The sequence below is a fragment of the Papaver somniferum genome, chromosome 6 (assembly GCF_003573695.1).
Source record: "Papaver somniferum cultivar HN1 chromosome 6, ASM357369v1, whole genome shotgun sequence".
Classification (NCBI taxonomy): domain Eukaryota; kingdom Viridiplantae; phylum Streptophyta; class Magnoliopsida; order Ranunculales; family Papaveraceae; genus Papaver; species Papaver somniferum.
In genome coordinates, this window is record NC_039363.1 from 88,410,620 (window position 1) to 88,418,365 (window position 7,746).

At 48.5% G+C, this 7,746-nt stretch overlaps 1 pseudogene; it reads right to left on the reverse strand.

Moving 5' to 3' along the window:
- The window catches only part of LOC113291025, a 169,349-nt pseudogene that overhangs the window by 54,556 nt on the left and 107,047 nt on the right, over positions 1–7,746 (reverse strand).

The window sequence follows — 7,746 nt, forward strand, 5'->3', positions numbered from 1 at the left end:
GTTGGCATGCCTTGGCGCGGAGATGTGGCTTGCACGTCATGCCATTGGCACATATGGTGCGGCGGGCATGCGTTGGCGCGGAGACGTGGCTGGCATGGTTTGCCATTGGCACGGTGGTCCGGCTGGCATGGTTGGCATGCCTTGGCACGGAGATGTGGCTAGCACGGCATGTCATTGGCACATGTGGTGCGGCTGACATGGTTGGCATGCCTTGGCGCGGAGACATGGCTGGCATGGTTTGCCATTGGCACGGTGGTGTGAGATTTAGGGATTGGTATATACGAAGATGATGTCGGTCAATACTAAGGGTTCTGCCGTGGAACATGACACATATATAAAAAAATGGTACCCTGGTAATTTTTACGTAGGCATGCTGATTGATTCAATAAATGTGTTAGTGGTCATGGTGACGTCATGTCAGATGTAAGGTTTTACGATTTTAACCCTAAGGTAAAAACCACCATCAACATTAAGTCCCCTACTTAGCTCGGAACAGGAGCATTGTTGCGAGGTAAGCATAAGATGGTGACAGGCAAGGACAAAATCGAAATGGCAAGTCATGAAAGGATGGTCAGGAAGATCTGTCTAACCTTTATCGTGAGTGTTTTGAGAATCCGTGATTCTTGCGTTGACGGCCTTGCGTAAGTTCTTCCCGTGGTATTGCTGGCTGAGATGTAGAACATTGGCATCGGTCTGGAAAGATTGTGCGTCATCCGGGTGAGGCCAGAGAATGCAGAACGTAGCCGTCAGCGTTGACTTGGTGCTAAGTGGAGCCTTCAACATTGGTCGGCTTGGAATGGAGCCGTCAGCATTAGTCGGCTTGGAATGGAGCCGCCAGCATTGGTCGGCTTGGAATGGAGCCGCTTGCGTTGGTCGGCTTGGAAAGGAGTCGCTTGCATTGCGCGGCTTGGAGTGGAGCAGCAGGCGTTGCGCGACTTGTAGTGGAGCTAGCTTGAGTTCCTTGGAAGGATGACGACTGGCTTCGGTTCCGTGGAAGGATGACGACCGGCTTCAATTCCGTGGAATGGTGGCAACTTTGTCTAAATTAGGGTTTGGCATGCCGAAACCCTAATTAGCGCCCTTTACTAGAATCGTTGTAGAATTCTCGTACGAACTCGGATTTTGAAAGTCCGCCCCTCCATTTCTATCGGTAAAGAATTTCCTATCTCCCTTCGCAGGAATATTTAGGTTCTGAGCTCGTTTAGGAGGTGAAAACATCCCGACATTAAAATTGAGGAAGAATTCAGGAGGGATGTTTCGGGCCCGAGGAGGCATAGTCGCGCCCAGTCATCTATTTATGGAGCAAGAAGGAATCTTCATTCTGTTCAAACTCTAGAAACTCCGTCCGCATGAAAAGAGGTATCGACCCTCTTCTGTTGCTCGTCTGGATCTGTGCTTTCGTCTGCAGTGTCTCTCTAGTGGATTCCAAAATTTACCAAAACTCCACTGCATTCTTGGGAAGGATGAATGAAATATATGCTCGGCAATGATCATGTCAGGGCTAATCTTGGAGATTGTGGTTGTGTTGTCTGTCCATCCTTGATTTTAGGTTGTTCAGTGTCTGGGCCTTCTGATCGCGATGATGATATACCGTGGATGATTGCATGGTAGAAATCTTCCGAAGCCACATGATGAAATAGATGAGTTGGGAGACATTATGTTGTCGATGTGCTGCTATCAAGTCTTCAAGGACTTTGCCCCAGGAGACACCCTTCGAACCAGCTTCTGAATCTTGGACTATTGTATGGAATGGGATGCGTTGATTAGTCCCCAGTTATATTTCTGTTAGATCCGATGGCATGGACGAATATGTGAATGTATCTTTCTGGCGTGCTTTTGGAGTCTTCGATGCACATGTACGGCTTCATGTTGAGAAATTCCTGCGGCTCGTAAAACTTCGCCAGTGATGATGTTGAAATCAGAAATAACCAGGTTGAGGGGAGTGAAAGCGTCCCGTGCTGGTAGTCTCCTTGTGTAGCCTACTTTCATTGCATCGCCTTGAATCCATGTCCACGGGATTTGATACAAGCTTGTTGTACTCTTCTGGATGTGTTGCTGGGATGCACGTGGACGAAATATTCTGGATAGCGAAGAGGTAGGAATGAGAGAGTTTTGTTGTTTATCGTGGCTCCTTATGTTTCTTCAAAAAAATGTTTCAGCCGCGTCTCTGGAGTTATCTCATGAGTCTTTGATGGTCGTCGGGATGGACTGCAATGAGCAGTACCCGGTCGCATTTTTCTTTAGTTTCTGAGCAGGCTTGGGATCCTCCACGGCCTCGTAAAGTGTTGAAGGCATCTTTTATACAGAGAGGTGATGATATTCGTGCACTACACCCTTGAAAAGTAGATGACCTTGTTGTGGCTATGGCCTTTTGGTTGACTGTGTCTTATGAGCTTTGACTGTGAAGGGATTCCGTATAGATCTTTGTAGTGATTGATGCTGCGGTGAATCTCGTGCTGGTATCAACAAATGAGCGGCAACAGTTCTTGGTAGCAGATGTAATCAGAAGAGACTACAGTGTCCTAGAAATAATGTAGGTTGGACAGAATTGTATGGGCATCCATGGAAGTAAAAGGATTGGCTGGATGCGTAAGCGAGAAAACTGTCCATGGTCATGAGTTTTGGCGGATGGATCAAAGGGTGGCCATGACTAGGAAGATTGGCTGGCTTCGATCATGATCCTTGACATGGGGAGTGTGGTGGCACGACCCTTTGCAGGAAGGAGTGGTGTTGAAGCGGCTTCGGCTCTTGGAGAGGACGTTGAAACTCAGGGAGACAAGAACTGAAGTTTCGGCTTCGGATCCTGGATCAGCTTATAGACAGAACGCTAAAGCGGAGTGGTTGCTGGATCGAATGTTGAAGCGGAGCGGCTGTTGAAGTGAACGTTGAAGCGGAACCGCTGCTGGAGAACGTTGAAGAGGAGCCACTTCTGGAGAAGATGTTGAAATGATGCCTTGCAATTATCAGAGCCTTGACGGTTATCATGTTGAAGTCGGAGACCGTGTCACTCAGCGTTCTATCAAACTCGACATCCCTCAAGTGAACAGAGGTTAGGAGTCCCCAGTTTCATCTACCGATCGTGCTTTCCAGGAGAGGTTGGGGTTTGGGAACGGCTTTCCTGGCTGGAAACACCTGCTTTCCTGATGCAGTGTGGTTGAGGGATGCAAATATGTCTTGACGCTACGCCTTGGAGAAATATAGAATCTCACATAACTGTTTCATCATAGACTGCACGACTTTGTGGGCGAAGTCCCCAGAAATCGTGCAGCTCCTGACAGGAAGAGGGTCTCTATGAACTCAAGAGGGTTGTTGATTTCCTTCGCCTTGATTTTGGAGAAGTCGTTCTTGATCTTTACATGTGATGAAATTGGATTGTTGATTCCCTTCTATTGGGCGTTCAAGAGCAACGTGAGCCCCTTCATCTATAAACGCACGTCTTGCTGAAGTGCTTGCGCCGGATGTTAAAATTATTCCTTGTCAGCTCCCTCTTGGGTTGACGTGACTCTTATGATGGCCGCTCTGTCAGTGTCTTGAGGAAATAGGTCTCTTTCTAAGTTATAAACACGTCTTTCTGAGCCTTACGAGAACCTTTTATCTTTTCATCAAATCAACAGTGGTAAAAGGAGGTCGGATTCTTCCGGATCTTCCAGTATCTTGCCCTGATGGTGGAGTAGCAGCGTCTCTGGTGACGGTTGGAAGGGTGAGGATGACGCTGTTTTGGCTGGTTGTGGAGCGGAGAAGATGGCGATGGAAGGGTGCAAGTTGTTAGCACTGGAAGGATGCAAGATGTTAGCGCTGGAAAGGATGCAAGCTGCTGGCGCCGGAAAGATGCAAGCTGTTAGCGCTGGATCGGCTTGGCGTGGGCGTTGACTGTTGGCCTGGCACGACGCTGGCTTGGCTTGGCGTGGCGCGGACCGTTGGGCATCGTGAGGCTTGTTCTTGCGGGCCCGGTTGCCTTTTTCCATACGTAGCTCAAAATAGGAAATCCTTTCCTTATTCAAATTTCAAAAGTGTTGGGCCCATAAAAGGGGTTGGCTCTCCTCTCTTTTTTATTTTGAAAGGCAAACAAAGCGCCTGGTTTATGATTTGATTTGAATTGATAGATAACTGTTATCTATGAGGGTTTTGGATTATTCTTTTGGAATGAACCGTTTTAGAATCATGTTGTTTTGGTTATGACTATAAGTAGCATAAGTACCCCAGGAAAGCCATGGAATTGTGAATGTTGTGCGACAGTAGAAAGCACGAAATGAAACATAGGAACAATATGGCTATCGGTTTTTATCATCTCTATGAAGGTTTGAAGTAGTAGATCACGTATTTTTCCTGGGAAATACTTACTTGGTTTTTCGGATCTCCTAACGAAAAATGAATCTTCCGGGTGCAAGTCCGAATTTTGTGGGAAATGTCGATGTGATCGTGGAAATTCCCCAGTAATCCCTGAGTCACCTGATAACCGAGTCGTCGATCCCTGGGAGGATCGTTTGCTTCTACCGTCTTGGAAGTCCCCAGTCATCCCTTGTCGTGTCATGACAGGTAATTGGGTCGTCTGGTAACTGAGTCGTTGATCCCTGAGTGGATCGTTTGCTTCTACCGCCTTGATGTCCGGGTTGAAGTATGAGATCGGGAATTAGAAATTGATATTGTAACCGAGAGATTAATCTCCCACTGTGGTCGCCAATTATTTGAGGGTGAAAAATATTTTTTGCTGGTTTCGGTAATTTCGTGTGTTGTGGGTGAGAAACGAGTCTAAACCCTAAATAATGTACTACAAGAGAGTACTTTAGACTCGAGAGATCAATCTGTACAAATCCGGCCTAAACCAGGAAAAGGCCGTTCCAGAATTGCTTCGGTCACAAAGTGAAGGAGAAGGGTTGGTTTTGGGGAGGGAAGCGAAGAGAGTGTTGGGACCATAATAGTTGATTCTGGAAGAGTGGTTGTTTGACTTGTATCAGAATACGAAATCTAACAGATGGGAAAGCTATCAACTGATTTTTGAGTGTTGTATGCTCCTGATCAAAACTTTTCTTTGATGGAAATAGGTAAGACCTATTTATACAAGTCGTAACAAAACGTACTCTGGTCTCGTAAGAAATGGAAACTTTTGAGTAAAGTCGAAGGAGGTGGTAAGGGGTAACGCCTGGAATTGATGTTCCATAATGAAAGAAACGTTTCACCATTACTCCTTGTATTACTAACCGACTCATAATTATGACACTTTCTTGTAACGGGCTAGTGTATGCCGCACGCTGTAAACCACCAAACCAATACCCTAATGAGCATCCCCCAGTTTGTGACATGTGTTGATGTCTCGAGTGTTTTCGTGGAAAACGTGTAGCATGTTGCTACATGTGGCGTGGCCAAAGGATTTAGCGTTTGTAGCCAAGTTGGTGTCGTGACCGAAGAATAGGCGTCGTAGCCAAGTTGGTGCCGTGACCAGAGTGTTAGCATTGCAGCCAAGACATTGCCATGAGTCGTTTGGTGGCAGGTTTGTACGGATGAGATCTGCATCTCAGGACGAAGGGTGGCCGTAGATCGTTGCAACCCTTCGTTTGGCAACCAGCGGTATGGTTGCAGCGCTTGTATGCTCTTGGCACGGTTAGGCGCGGCCAAAATTAGGGTTTGCATAAACCGTAATGTTTGGCTTTGGGCCGCAAGTTTCCATGTGTTTGGTGGAGAACTTGGACGGCTTAGATCTGCATCTCAGATGGAAGCGTGGTCGTTGATTGTTGCAACCCTTCGTTTGGCAGCCAGCGGCATGGTTTAGGGCCGGCATGGCTTTGGCATAGTGTAGGCACGGCCAAAATTAGGGTTTTGGTAAAACCGTGATGTTTGGCTTTGGGCCGCAAGTTGCCATGCGTTTGGTGGCGAACTTGGGCGGCTGAGATCTGCATCTCAAATGGAAGGGTGACTGTTGATTGTCGCAACCCTTCGTTTGGCAGCCAGCGGCATGGTTTAGGGCCGACATGGTTTTGGCATAGTGTGGGCACGACCAAAATTAGGGTTTTGGTAAAACCGTTATATTTGGTTTTGGGCCGCAAGTTGCCATGCGTTTGGTGGCGAACTTGGACGGCTGAGATTTGCATCTCAGATGGAAAGGTGGTCGTTGATTGTTGCAACGCTTCGTTTGGTAGCCAGCGGCATGGTTTAGGGCCGGCATGGATTTGGCATGGTGTAGGCGCGGCCAAAATTATGGTTTTGGTAAAACCATGATGTTTGGATTTGGGCCGCAAGTTGCCATGCATTTGGTGGAAAACTTGGACAGCTGAGATCTGCATCTCAGATGGAAGGGTGGTCGTTGATTGTTGTAACCATACGTTTGGCAGCTAGCGGCATGATTTAGATCCGGCATGGCTTTGGCGTAGTGTAGGCGCGGCCAAAATTAGGGTTTTGGTAAAACCGTGATGTTTTGCTTTGGGCCACAAGTGGCCATGCGTTTGGTGGCGAACTTGGACGGCTGAGATCTGCATCTCAGATGGAAGGGTGTCCGTTGATTGTTGCAACCTTTCGTTTGGCAGCCAGCGGCATGGTTTAGGGTCGGCATGGCTTTGGCATAGTGTAGGCGCGGCCAAAATTAGGGTTTTGGTAAAACCGTGATGTTTGGATTTGGGCCACAAGTTGCCATGCGTTTGGTGGCGAACTTGGACGGCTCAGATCTGCATCTCAGATAGAAGGATGGTCGTTGATTGTTGCGACCCTTCGTTTGGCAGCCAGCGGCATGGTTTAGGGCCGGCATGGCTTTGGCATAGTGTAGGCGCGACCAAAATTATGGTTTTGGTAAAACCGTGATGTTTGGATTTAGTCTGCAAGTTGCCATGCGTTTGGTGGCGAACTTGGACGGCTGAGATCTGCATCTCAGATGAAAGGGCGGCCATTGATTGTTGCAACCCTTCGTTTGGCATCCAGCGGCATGGTTTAGGACCGGCATGTCTTTGGCATAGTGTAGACGCGACCAAAATTAGGGTTTTGGTAAAACCGTGATGTTTGGCTTTGGGCCGCAAGTTGCCATGCATTTGGTGGCGAACTTGGACGGTTGAGATCTGCATCTCAGATGGAAGGGTGGCCGTTGATTGTTGTAACCCTTCGTTTGGCAGCCAGCGGCATGGTTTTGGGCCGACATGGCTTTGGCATAGTGTAGGCGCGGCCAAAATTAGGGTTTTGGCAAAACCGTGATATTTGGATTTGGGCCGCAAGTTGTCATGCATTTGGTGGCGAACTTGGACGGTTGAGATTTGCATCTCAGATGGAAGGGTGGTCGTTGTTTGTTGCAACCCTTCGTTTGAAAGCCAGTATCGTGCATGGTTTTGGCATGTTGGGACGACTGGCATGGTCGGCTTGCCTCGGCGCGGAGATGCGGCTGGCACGGCATGCCATTGGCACATGTGGCATGGTTGGCATGTTATTGGCACACGTGGTGCTGCTAGCATGGTTGGCATGCTTTGGCGTGGAGATGTTGCTGGAACGACATGCCATTGGCACATGTGGTGCGGATGGCATGGTTGGCATACCTTGGCGCGGAGACGTGTCTGGCATGGTGTGGTATTGGCACGGTGGTGCGGCTGGCATGGTTGGCATGCCTTGTCGCGGAGATGTGGCTGGCGCGGCATGCCATTGGCACATGTAGTGCGGTTGGCATGGTTGGCATGCCTTGGTGCGGAGACGTGGCTGGCATGGTTTACCATTGGCACGGAGATGTGGCTGGCACGGCATGCCATTGGCGCATGTGGTGTGGCTGGCATGGTTGGC